This window comes from Myotis yumanensis, unplaced genomic scaffold, assembly GCF_028538775.1.
Source record: "Myotis yumanensis isolate MYYU_CA2020_CCGP unplaced genomic scaffold, mMyoYum1.0.hap1 SCAF_3, whole genome shotgun sequence".
In the NCBI taxonomy this organism is placed as follows: Eukaryota; Metazoa; Chordata; class Mammalia; order Chiroptera; family Vespertilionidae; genus Myotis; species Myotis yumanensis.
The window spans coordinates 55,157,902-55,172,052 of NW_027223754.1; positions in this window are offsets into that span (position 1 = coordinate 55,157,902).

Below are 14,151 nucleotides of genomic sequence, written 5' to 3' on the forward strand. Positions count from 1 at the left end.
CCTAATACATATACATCACTAGTAGTTCCATACCCTAGGTTGCTCCCTTTGTCACTGTTGTTCTTGAAAATTCATCAGTTATGTCTACATTTAGGATAAGTTATTGATTTCACTTTCTCTACTATTTAATTTTATAATCATTATTTTATGTCTTCTTGATAGTGTTTTATTTTAATACTAGAGGCCCAGTGCACAAAATTTGTGCGGGGCGGGGGACCCTCAGCCTGGCCTGCACCCTTTTGCAATCTGGAACCCCTTGGGGGATGTCTGACTGCAAGCCCGATCCCTGCTCCAGCAGTCAGACATCCCTCTCACTCTTCGGGACCACTGGTTCCTAACTGCTCAACTGCCTGCCTGCCTGATAGCCCCTAACCAGTCACCTGCCTGCCTGATCTCCCCCAACCACTCTGCCTGCCTGCCTGATGCCCCTAACTGCTTGCCTGCCTGCCTGATGACCCCTAACTGCCTCTGCCTCAGCCCCCACTACCATGGCTTTGTCTGGAAGGATGTCCAGAATGACGTCCAGAAGGTCGTTCGGCTGTCCACTCTAATTAGCATATTATGCTTTCATTATTATAGATGCTATTTTTTTTTTGTCATTTGAAAGCATATTTTCTGGACTCAATTTCTTGTCTTCATATTGATTATAATTCTTTCCAAGAACTGTAAGTACTATATACCATAAGAAGAAAAGAAATCTTTTACATTCAACAATATTTTTTCAGAATCCTAAACATTTTTCTCTCCCAACCACTGAGACATTTAATGTATCTAATAACCTTTATATATTCTTTTCTTTGACAAATTCAATTTCTTGTTGGAAGTTCAAATGTATTCTGTCAGAGACATCACATTCCACTTTTCAAAGTCTTATATACAGGTAAAGGAATAAGGGTAAGGTTTGTTTACCCGGATTTAATTTGATCATTTACTGATTCAGTTTGCCATAATATCTGAAAGCCAAGTTAGCCAATAAGGACAGCTGCTAATGAAGCAGGGGGTCTCATGCGTGTCAGGCAGCTGCTTTGTGGATGAATTGTGATAAGCCCAAACTTTGGTAAGAGTCATATGTAATACCTTAATCAATAAAGAAAATAAAAATAAAAATAAATAAATAAGAGTCATCCTGAAGGGACATCTGCTCCCCTTCTAACCACATTTGACAGTATCTTCAGCCGCTGTCAGATTGGGAGCTTGCTAGGTAGGGCTCAGGCCAAGTCAGAATTCTGCTGAGATGAATTGGCAGGCATATCACAGTAGAGTAGGGAACTGGACCCCTCTGCTCAAGGTTTTCTTTGGTTCATCTCTGTGTGGAGGTACTAGCTCAGAGATAGCCAGTACATGGCTCTCCTTTCCTAAAGGGCACGATTGCTCTTTTACGAAACCTACTGTAGTAATGCCTACATTTTACTCAGGCTGCACTTCATGCCAAGTAATGACTGGAGATGAGCTCTGTGCCCAGTGCATCTCTGTGGTAGTTCTTCCACCATTTTCTGAATGGCTGTTTGTTCCTATCAATAATCCTATTCCTTCATATTGATCCCAGCTTCTGCTAATCGAACCTCAGGGGCGTTCTAGAACTTTTTTTTAGCAAAATTCATTTACTTTCTTCCTTGAAAACAAAAGAAAGCATAAAGAGCACGTAAAATATTTTCTTTAATTATGGTGAAAATTTTGCTAATGCATTCTTCTTTGTGTCCTGTATACAAGTTCCTAAAAGTCTTTAGTGTGTTATGTATCTCTTTTCTGATTTAAGAATTTTAAAAATATTTATTTAAAATATCAGTGTTACTACAGACATGACTTTGAAAGAACAGAAGTCCAAAAAAACTTATTTATGTCTTCCAAAATATAATTTCTGTTTTAATTTGTTCAAGGCATATCTTTGAATTATACATTTTGACATATTTACATTATATGAAATGCTTAGATACAGTATTGTATATTATTCCTTAAATATGCATAAGTATCTATTTTACCCTTTTCTTACATCATCTCTCATCCTCCTAGCCCACCTACAGATAGGCAAGGTTAGTATTTTGGTGATTGTTGTTCCTCAATTTACTTCATGCTTAATACATATCTGTGTGTGTGAATAAACATACACATTTTGGAATTTTGTTTTATTAGTTGTGGTTATTTAATTGCTTCTTGTACAATTGAAAAAGCTATCATACTATACATTTTTCTCTCCACTTTATTTTTCTCATTTAATAACATGCAAATTTATGCAGATTAAATTACATATGTTGTTTTTCATAATATTTGGTATTATGAACAGAACCCATTTTTAAAAATATTTCTTATCAGCATTCATGTTGTTTCTAGTTTTTACAGGCACAAAAATATTGTATGCAATTTGTCTCATTCTTATTTATGTTTTTTAAGTACCACTTTTATATGATTCATCCTTGTTACTATAAACATATCTAATATTTTGCTTCTATGAAGTGATGGATACCCAGGTTACCTTCAATTTCCCAACATTAAAAGCAATATTGAAAAAAGACACTTTTATTCATACTTAGAGGAAATTGTGTAAATATCTTCCTGAGATTTTTCCCCCCTAGAATTGGAATTGCAGTTTTATAGAGTATAGATATTCCTATTTTGACTAAATAATACTTGGTGGTTACAGATAGTTCTACAGTGTTTCAGTATTTTAGTCTAACAGCCCAAGTAGAAAGACAAACTGGTTCCTGTATTTATTCATCCTCACCAAGATTTTGCATTTTCCAGATTTATATGTTCCTAAAGATATATTTTTTAAAGGAACCCTTCCCAATTCTTTTCTTGTGAGGATATCTTTCTCCACTTCTTTCAGTAACTTCAAATTTTATATAATTTTATATAATTTTATTTAGGAATCCAATTTTGTTTTTATCCTTAGAGTGATGCAGTTTCCCAAATTTTCTACTAAATAGTATATCTTTTTCTTTTAGATTTGTACTGTTACATTTTTTATATTAAATCCTGTATTATGTGTGTGTGTTTCTCTCACTCAATTCATTGAATTGCTTTTTTATCAAAACCACAACATTTTCCCCCTAAGACTTTGTCTAATCTACAAATATAAGAGGGCAAGTACACACTTTTTTCTCTTAGAGTTTTCAAAGTTTATTTTTACTATTGTAGACCCTTTTTGTTCATATGAACTTTAGATTTAAATTTTTCAAGTTTTTAAACTGTTCAACTAGAATGGTTTGCTAAGACTATAATTTGTGGCTTAATTTTTAGAGAATTGACCTATTTATAATATTAAATTATTTTACCTGAGGACTTGTGATATTCTTCCATTTATTCAAATCATATGCAATGCCCCTTACTAGAATTTAAAATTTATTCCTTAAGTAAACCAGTTCTTAGATGATTTATAGGAATTCTTCTCAACCAACAGAAAATATTATGAGCAACTTCATATATGTAAAATGGGAAAAGTTTGTTATTTGGGGGTGTAGTATGGAAGAGACAGAGTTCATCTTAAACAAGTAAACTATACTGAGTAACTTTTAGTTCCTCTTACTTCCAATAATAAAGAAAACTTTCATTCTATGAGCTAGAGTATCTTTAGGCTCAGGAAGAATTTTCCTGAAGCAGCCAGCATTTAAGTTTGGGGATATTCACCATTGGCAGAAACCTTCCAATCTATCTATTTGTTTTCTCAATTGCCTAATTTCTCTTATTCCTACCAATGCCAAAATTTTGTGAAACATTTCATGTGGTGAAATATAAAAGCAGCAAATTTTATCCCATGCATTTGAGGTTGACTCTGTGTTACATTAACAGCCTCTCTACCAGGTCTTTTTCTTCCATGGGTGAATGGAGATGAGAATTATTCACCTTTTTCTATCTATCAGCAGAACCTATTTACCAGATCTCAGAATCTAGAATCAAGAGGAAGTGTCATTTATGCTGTTATTAATAGCATAAATATTGTGACTACCAAGTCCTGTTTCCTGGTTTAGTTCTAAATATGATTGCAGCACAGCAGAAACTACAAAAAAACCCAACAAAACAAAACAAAACCCAAAACAACAACAACAACAACAAAAAAAATCTAAGTAGTTCCTAAGTCAATCAGAAAGAATCTTCTTGGCTAGTAAAGCTTGTAACAATAATATAGATGCCATGAAAAGAGAATTTTCAATTATGTTGTTCACTGCTGTATACCCAGTGACTTGCAACATACAAAGTACATATTACATGGTCAATACTTTATAACTAAATAAGCTGATTTTCCCCATGTGTTAGTTCTAAAAACAGTGCTTGAAAATACTCACCAAATGCTAAAAATGTTGGTAAGCATACCTACCTTCCCAAATGTTTTTCTTTGTAATGTTATAAAAAAATAGAAGGAATTTTCCATGAGCCTAGCTCATCCAATTTGTATTGCATTCATTTATAAATGATACCTAACTATTGCACTGAGTGGTTATCTCTAGAACTCTCATATTTAACACTTCAGAAACTTTGTTATTTTTTTATGTAATTATAATTATTTAAAGAAATTTTTGTGGTAAATCTATGTTAAATTTGCAGCATATCTTGCCACTAAAGTGTACAAAAATTCCCATCACCAAAATGATTATAAGTTCTGTGTCACTCTTGTCAAAATGTGATTCACTATGTCCATGATTCTCAACAGCAAAAGGATATACATACGCCATTACTTTCTGGATCATCCTCCAGGGTATTTCAGAATGTCCATTAGAGAAATTCTTCCAGTTTGTTGTTGTTACAGGATCCCCCACATTTGGATATCCCATGAGGTAAGAGTCATTATTTGAAGAATAACTATTCACCTGCTAAGAATTGTAGAACTGATAGAGTGAAAAGTCACCTATGATTTATCCCATTAGGAGAGAGAAGTTTATAGAAATAGCTCACTATGTCCTTGAAGGAGATATGGATATAATCATTTCAAAGGGTTAATGACCACATGATGAGACATCAGGACAAGTAACAAAGCAGCAAAATATGAGAAGTGCTTTCAGTGACACTACTTTCTAAATTTCTTGAGATCATTTTGGTAGGTATATAATTCTCTAGTTTATAGATTGTTATAAATGTAGTAAGTCATTCCAATGGCCTAAACAAGGAAAAATCTGTCACACCGTAGAGTGAATAATTTCAACTATTTTTAAAAAGCACTTTCGGAAAAATAATCATAGGCTTTGAATTTTGAATGCACAAAGGTTAACTATAATGATTTACTCTAATGTATAATCAACGGACATTCACTGAAATTCCTATGGATGTCCCATAAATTTGTGATCAACAATTTTCATAATTAGCATATATCACTGATGTCATGGACTTTCAGAAGTCTATTATTAACTGAACTATTTCACTGGAAACAGCCTATACTTCAATTCCTTTATCTCTGGCAATAAAACTCTGTTGAAAATTAGATCAGTTTATAGTTTTAGCTAAAATGATTCTGTTTGAAATCAAAACTTCTTGACTAGTGAGTGACTTTATCTATGCAACAGAAGTATCAAATTCCAAGAGATAGCATGTAATTCCATATATTCCAGAATAACTTCCCTAGTGCATTATAAATTTATTAGTATGTTTTTCTCTATTCATTTGGGATATGAAGAGTGTGGTTAAAGCAACAACATTTAATCTCAGGGTATCTGGGAAAGCTGTCTGTATTTATAATTTTAAAAAAGATAATATGCCAAGAAATCACAAAAAAACTCAGTAAAGGTAATTTTCTAAACTAAAATATTATTTAATTTATAAAAAGAACAAGGGTGGTAATGATAAGCTGATTTTTATTATCACTTTTTTAAAATGTTCAAATAGATGAAACTCTCTCATTAATAGATGGAGGCATTAGCTCTCTTTCCCCATATGCATACATGTACACACTTCCTGTCCATTGGGTGTTGCATTTATTTACTTCTTAGAGAGTAGTTCTCTTGAATTATATTACTGTTCTAATCATGCAACTCACATTCATATATAAGAATAAGAAAACAAACTTGAATATTCCCTGAAACATACTGATCTTTGGATTTTTTAACTTACCTTAAGATCCCAAAGGACTAAGAAAACTAAGGTCTGGTTGTAATACTTCTATTTGTCCACCTTTCTCAAACAATTCCCATCCTTTGACCTAAGCAAGACTTCCATAAAACCCAAGCTGAAACAACACCAGTTTCACTTTTGGCACTATTCCCAGCTCATTTAGTCCTCTTATCAGTATTATCAACATTTTTGTCCTGTATAACCTTTTTCACATCCCAGTTTCTTCTGTATATACATGATGCCCCATGTGCTCTAATAGTTTCCCCATGAATTTGATTTAATGCCATATATGTGTGTGTAATGTTAGCTGCTGTAGTCAATATCCTAAATATGTAATGACCCAAATACAAAAAAGTTTATTTCTCAGTGACCTGAATTTTTTAAATCTCAATTCTTATGGGTTTATCTCTACCTTGTGATGATTCAGGGATCCTGGTCCTTCTATTTAGAAATTTGAATTATTTCTGGACCTCCCCCTGCCATTACTTGTTTATTAAGGAGAGAGTTCAACTATTTAATACTTAATGTCTCTTATTTTAGTATTATGACATTTTTATTTGTTAAGTAGCATGTTTTAAAATTTTCTTCTCTTTCTTTATAAAGGTTTTGTTAACTTGAATAGAAATAAAATTTTTAAGGTATTTCTTTTTACTTAGCATGAATGAATTTTACCCCTTGATAACTGAATCATTACATACCTCCAAATAATTTTTGTACATATAGAGTGGGGAAAAAGTAGTTTTATAGTAGTTTGTACAGAAAATAATCCAATTAATAAATAATAATTAAAGAATGAACTGTTTCATGTACTCAAACTATAAACCTACTTTTGCCCCACTTTGTATTTAAAACTTTCATGAATACCCTCTTGTTCTTTGTAAACACTTCACCAGTTGGAAAACAATGCTGTATCTATATTTTGAAAAGCACACTTCCCATTTCTTATAACTTCTGAGAAATATGCAATTCTCAATCTTTTATTCAACTGTAATACCTTTGAGAGCAGGACCCATTCCTGATCCATCTTATATCACCATTAGCACATTATCTTTGCCTTAATAGATGCACAGTAAATGCCTGTACGTCATTTTAAAATATAAATATTTGCTATTTTCTTGGACGGACATTATGCCTTCTGAGCCAACATTTTGGATCCAGTCCTTATTGCAGCAATAAGATAAATAAGATTAATCTTGATAAAAACCTATCTTGCCCTAACTGGTTTGGCTCAGTGGATAGAGCGTTGGCCTGCGGACTGAAGGGTCCCAGGTTCAATTCTGGTCAAGGGCATGCACCTTGGTTGCGGGCACATCCCCAGTAGGGAGTGTTCAGGAGGCAGCTGATCGATGTTTCTCTCTCATCGATTACCCCTCTCCCTTCCTTTCTTTAAAAATCAATAAAGTATATTTTTAAAAAAAACTATCTTAAAAACTCCACTATATATATCTTACTTTTTACTTCTGACTTTTCTGCCACTTGATTTTGGGACGCTTATGGCATGTGCTCTCCTAGACCCTAGAAATCTGAGTACGTTAATTCTTGGGGCAATATTTTATCAAAGAGGTAGTGGTGGTCAATAAATTCCCTCCAGGGTCAAAGGTGCATTTTTGAAACACATAGATATTCCAAACTCGGGTGGGGACTGAGACCTGATATTCATAGCAGTAATCAGCTGAATACTTCATCCTTAAATTTATATTTCCTACTTTGCTTTCTATGATTAACAGAGGAGGAAAACACTCAGAAAAATTTATATACGAGTTAATATGAAATATTTGGACCGGCTGAAAATGGACTGATGCCCACAATGTAGTCCAATGAACACACAGCCCTGGAGTCCAGTTGTAAAGGAAATCTTCCCAGCGAGCAGAGTTATGAACAGTGAATTTAGTCATTCACTTTGTATGTAGGTTATGGTTATACATCAAATACTGGGCAAAGATTAATGGATTGGCTGATTTTTTATGGGCCTGTAAAGAATCTGATTGGAAGAATGGAGACTAAGAAATTTGAGAAAGAGACCAGTAAATGGGCTCATGAAAAGTGGTCACTCTATATGTAAATGTTTGAATTTCACATTAATGTCCACTATAAACTATCTACAACACAGGATGCATTCAAGAACTAACTATTCAGGATGACTCATGCTGTGTATGTCAGCCAGGCCCTCCTTTTAACCTCTGGGAGCCATGAAAAGAAAGATTTTGAATGAGGAGATAGAAGACATAGCATATGTTCGCAAGCTACCTTTACTTTCCAGTCATTGACTTTATCATGTTTGTAATCTATAATTTTGAAATTATTCTATTAATGATTTTCTTACTGAATTTTAACCTTCACAAGGGCAAAGAAGCATGTCTACCCCCCTCAATACTATAATCTCTGTTCCAATTAAGCATCTGGTACATAAAAGACCCTGGGTCAGTAGTTGTTAAATGAATCAATGAATTAATTACTTTCTATTTAATAGGATCGGTAGGACCTATGTCCAATATATGTCTATCCCATGGTCAGTGTATTCAATTTCTATTGCTATTGTCTTGAATTGCCACAAACTAAGTGGCTGAAAACAAGGCAAAAGCATCATTTATATTTTTGCAGGTCAGAATTCCAGATTTTAGAAATCACCCACATCCCTTGGCTCTTCATCCCCTTCCTCCATTTTCAAAGCTAAACACATTAACTTTCTCTGACCCTTTTTCTGTCACCACATCTCTCTCTGACTACAATTAGGAATGTTCTTCTATTAAAAATTTATAGGATTACCTTGAACTCACCTTGATAATCCAGGATGATCTCTCCATTTTAAAGTCCTTAGACTTAATCACATCTGTAAAGTTCCATTTGTCACATAAGATATTATATTCATGGCATCAAGTTACTTTTGTCTGCCTCTAATTTCCACCCCTCTTGAAATCAGTTTTCTGAAACTGAATAAGGGGATTAGAGCACTTTCTCAAGTATAACATATGATGTCTCCAACATTCAAATAGTCAATGATATACCCTGACTCTGTTTTTAGAGACAATCTGTGTGAGATCAAATATATCACCCTTACTCTGGGCAAACCCTGTGCCACTGGACTCCAAAGTCTTCACTAATGTAGCAGACTGCTTCTTCATGGGATTTCAATCTCCTAATCTCTGGGAAGCATTTGTCTAAACTGGGCCTCTAAAAGCACTTGTCACTTCCAATTAGTAAAATATCATTAATACAGTGGACAAGTAGAATGTTTTGTGGAATATAAAACAATTATGCACCCAGCAGATTACTTTATGACAGAGAGCAGAAAAATAAACATTGTTCTGAGGCAATTCAAATATCTATAGTGTCACGTGAACTGGGTTTTATCATGCATATTGATGAGAATGCATGTGCTGCATCAATATAGCCGCATACCAGGTGAGAGAGGCTATGTAGATCTGCTCCAGTAAAGATACAACATCCAAAAAATCAGGTTAACATTATATGGGCGTGAGGGAGGAGGATCCTATGTTTCTAAATCTTTGATAGTGACATTAATCTGCATTTCCTCCTAGAATTTGATTTTTTTAAATGTTTGTAGTGATTTTTTAGAGAGAGGAGAAGGGAGAGAGAGAAGCATCTACAGCTGCCTCCTGCACGCCCCCTACTGGGGATGAAGCCCACAACCCAGGTGTGTGCCCTGACCAGGAATTGAACAGTGACCTCCAGTGCATAGGACAAGGCTCAACCAACTAAGCCACACCAGCCAGGGTGATTTTTCTTTAACCCTTTGAGTGCCAACCAATATCCTAGGAACTATGCTAAAATTGCCAAGGCATTTTTGCTGATTTTACAGCAGTTTAGGAAAAAAATTATGAATCACAAGTAAATGAAGTTACATATTCAAATACTTAAGGAAACCTTTACTACATTGACATATTTAGCAATATCATCATCATTAATAAAAGCAGACTTAGAACTGGACTCCATTTCGAAAATTCAATGGAAAAATATCCTCGGGTGAGGATTAAGAAACAAACAAACAAAAATGTGAGGGAAAGATTGGGAGAATAATACTAGTGATGGTATAAAGGTCAGTTTAGGAAGGGCATTTAAGCATCAGTTGTGCTCAACACTATTTGGAAATGAAGTAAAATATTTTAGAAAATAGTATTCTTAAATAATGCATAGACATACAAGAGCATGAATGAGTTACATAACGATTTGGTCAGATAAGAGATGGATGGGATACTGGTTATAGTTACTAGTGAGTAGAGACATTGTCAATAATCATTTGTGGAGAAGATGGCGACTTGAATTTTGGCATCACTCAGTGAAAAGAACTATGTCCTTTTGTGTGATAGCTTCATGGGTACATTTACTAGGCTTTATTGTTGAAAGTATTACATATATCTCCTCCTCCCACATTGACTTCTTCTAACTCACCCCCTATTTATATAGTATTTTTAATGGCTGGTACATTCTGTAATGTTAAGTATAACAGAAACTAAGATATAATCTGTTGACTGTTATTGGGTTTTTGAAAACATTATTATTGGATTGACATTTTAAAAACTGCGTTTTTTAAAGTTTCAACATATGGCTTGAGTTATTAAGCAGATTAATATTTTTATTAGACTAATAAAACTCTGAGAAGGCAAAGTCATCATTTTCCTAAGTCATCTTTTTCTAGAAATAGGGTTGATAGATTCAAGACAAGCAGTAATGAGTGCTAGTTTTTGTTTGCTTGTATTTTGATGGGAACTGGAAGATAAGACCACTCAGACGACTTGCAGATGTGAAATAAAAAGGGTCCAGAGCATCAACAACTGCATTTGCATGCCAGAAGTTTTAGTTGCCATGACATTTTTTCTGTCCTTTTATTCCCCAATGAAGGATATAAAATTTTTAAAAATATAAATGCTTATTTTCCATGAATGGAAAATGTTTTCAGAGTACAAAAAATAATAAACTTGAGGAAAAGTTTGAAACATAAAAATTAGTGAAATAAAAGATACAATTCCTTGGATGTCCCCTCTACCAATTCCATATGGATAAAAGATGAAGTAAATGTTAAACTTTAATGGTTTTCATAAAGAATATAAAGCAGAATGAATAATAAAATATTCCCAGTTATAACCAATAAATGTGTCAAATAAAAATGTTACTTACGCTCATTTACCAACACACAGACTGTAGCTGTGGCCAGAAAATGCCCAATTTTGAAGTAACCAAGCTATTCAATGACTTCTGTGACTAGAGTCTATCCAACTGATGTGAAATGAGTCTGTCCAACATTTTAAGAGGCTTTTTATCTGAGTAGGGAAGATTTCTGTTTGGTTGCTTTCTTTGTTTTGTTTTTCTTTTTCTTTTTTGTTTGTTTGTTTCTACAGGTAGAGGAAGCCAGGGGCACTGGGAGAGGATGCTCAGGACAAGGAAGGCCCTGACTGGCCCCTGGCTCTCAGAGAGCACAGCCCCCTGCTGGCCTCCCACCTCTGCGCACAGTGCACAGAGCTCTGCTAAACACAGCATTCTCCTTCTCCTGCCCTAAGCTCTGCGGCGACCCTCATCACTGGCCCCACAGAAAGCTCAAGCACTTTGGCTTGCAGCAAAGTGTTAATGGTCAAAGGTCACCAAATGTTAGACCTTGGTCCTTGAGTTCTGGCTAAGAAAAAATTCAGAACTAAGACTCAAAGACAAGGGAAAGTTATTTAGAAAGTCACAGAGGTAGAAGAAGTGAGCCTTAGAAGTGAGCCTGCTGGGCTGCATGGGCTCAGGAACAAGTTTCAGAGGCCAGAGAAGAGCCTTTAGAGCTTAGGCGAAAGAAAGCAAAGGTACTCACCTTAAGGGAAGAAAAGAGGAGAAAAGGTGCAGTTGCGCTCAACAGAGAGAGAGAGTGCACATATCTGGGGATGTTTTTAATGTAAAAACGATTTCATCATTAGCAGTTTTTATGTTGGATTCTAATTTTTCTGACATTTTTAACACAATTTCCACACATACACACAAAAAGGGAAAAAAAATCTCTAATAGTGACAACCAAAGTAATATCCTTTGTAAGCATTTGTCTCCCAATGACCTAGCACAGTTTTATCAATTTTTATTTGAAAAGTTTATTGAGATTTGTGTAATTCAAATATAATTTAGTAGGAAAATCTGTCTCTCAGTAAAATACCAATATACCTGACAGGTTTTTCTACAGAATGTCATTGAGTCAAATACTTCATGCATTTGTTTTAATGTCATAGTTTTATTCATAAAAGGGCGATAAACCTGTCAATTCAACATTTAAAACCGAGGACCCTAAGAAAGAGAAGGAAATTCTCCTGTCAAAAATAACATTTAACTACTAGTCACTTTTTCAGATTCCCCTCTTTCTGTAGTATTAGATACTGATCTCATTTCATGGAAAATAAGAAAGCTTGAGAAATCAGTGGTGTTTATATTCAAAGTATCTTTAAGGTTTCAGAGTTCATCAATTACATAGAAAATAAAATGAATAATACATTAATATTAACATCACTTGTGCAAATCATTCTGTGCTCCTACAATATGCATTTATTTGGTTTAGTAATAAATGTAATATACAGGATGTCTCCCTAAAATGCATACACACTTTAACAGCTGATAGCTAAATTTTGAAAATGAAATGTATTTTAATAAACCCTGCCTTTATAATTACTCCAAGTGTGTGTATACATTTTGGGACACCCTATATATTATATACATTAATATAATATGTATAGCAACTTCATAGAGTTGTCAGGATTGAATAAGTTAATGCATGGAAAACAGGAATAGATATAATTTCAATCAATCCTGTAGATATATTTTTGCTTCAGAAACTGGGGTTTATACAGGTTATGTTACTATTCCAGTTTGTTAAGCACTGAATTTGTGTCAAGTATTTTTCTAAGTATTTTACATATGTTATCTCATATTATGGTCACAGCAAACCTAGGAAATAGATACACACACACACACACACACACACACACACACACACACACATTTTACAAGGAAGTGTTACCTGACCAGTATTACTTCTCTTGCTTCTCTTCTAGACAAATTGAATGATTATGCCTTACCCATCTTTGTATTCCAATATGAGACAGAGAATAGTATTCAATAATTATTTCTTGTAAAGATGACAGTTGAATAGAAGAATAAATTAATGAATGCATGACTTATGTCCTATTTTACTCTCTATATAGTCTAAGAAAATGTGTTTTAAAATATTAGTTTGGGAAAATCGATTAGATATATCAATTTATTTGAGACATCCCCAAGTTTTACTTCCAAAATTGAGTGGAAGGTTCTCCCAATTGTTACCAAATTAATCCCAACATTATTTTAAAATGTTGAATGACTGGTGTGAGGACATATCTTTGACTGGTTTGGTTTAGTTTAGTTTTTTAACATATTTTTATTGATTTCAGAGAGAAAGGGAAGGGAGAGAGAAATAGAAACATCAATGATGAGAGAGAATCATTGATCAGCTCCCTCCTGCGTGCCCCACACTGGGGATCAAGCCCGCAACCTGGGCATATACCCTGACCAAGAATCAAACTGTGACCTCCTGGTTCATAGGTCAATGCTCAACAACTGAGCCATGGAAGCCAGGCTGGCTTAGTTTTTTCCTATTTTCCCTAGCACCGTTACCATAAATTCAAGTTCAAGTGAGATGTGAGCTATAATATCTGCACACAGAGATCTATGATGAGACCTGTGTATAGCTGTGGATTGCTGTAGCTAAAGGTGAGGACTTCCTGTTCTCTTTGTCCTCAGCTGTCAGGTGGACCCACTGCCTCATTAAGAGAAAGGGGACAACAGACTGGCCTGAGCAAAAGGAGGAAAACAAGGGACATAGTGAGGACACTGTCATGGTGGAGAAAGAGCATAGTAACAGATCCAGCTAATAAAAAGGGTTGCTAATATGTATTTAGTTTCCATTAGTGGCAAGTTTATACTATTTATCACTATTTTATGTCTCAGTTTTCTTTACTGGAGCTCAAAACTGATTTAAAAGTCCTGTTTTCTGAAAATATGGATGCCAAATCTCTAGACTGTGGAGAAAAAAAGAACTCAGGAATGTTTTAGTTTGCTAGGCCTGACAAAACAAGGTACCACAGATCAGGCGAACTGACTATC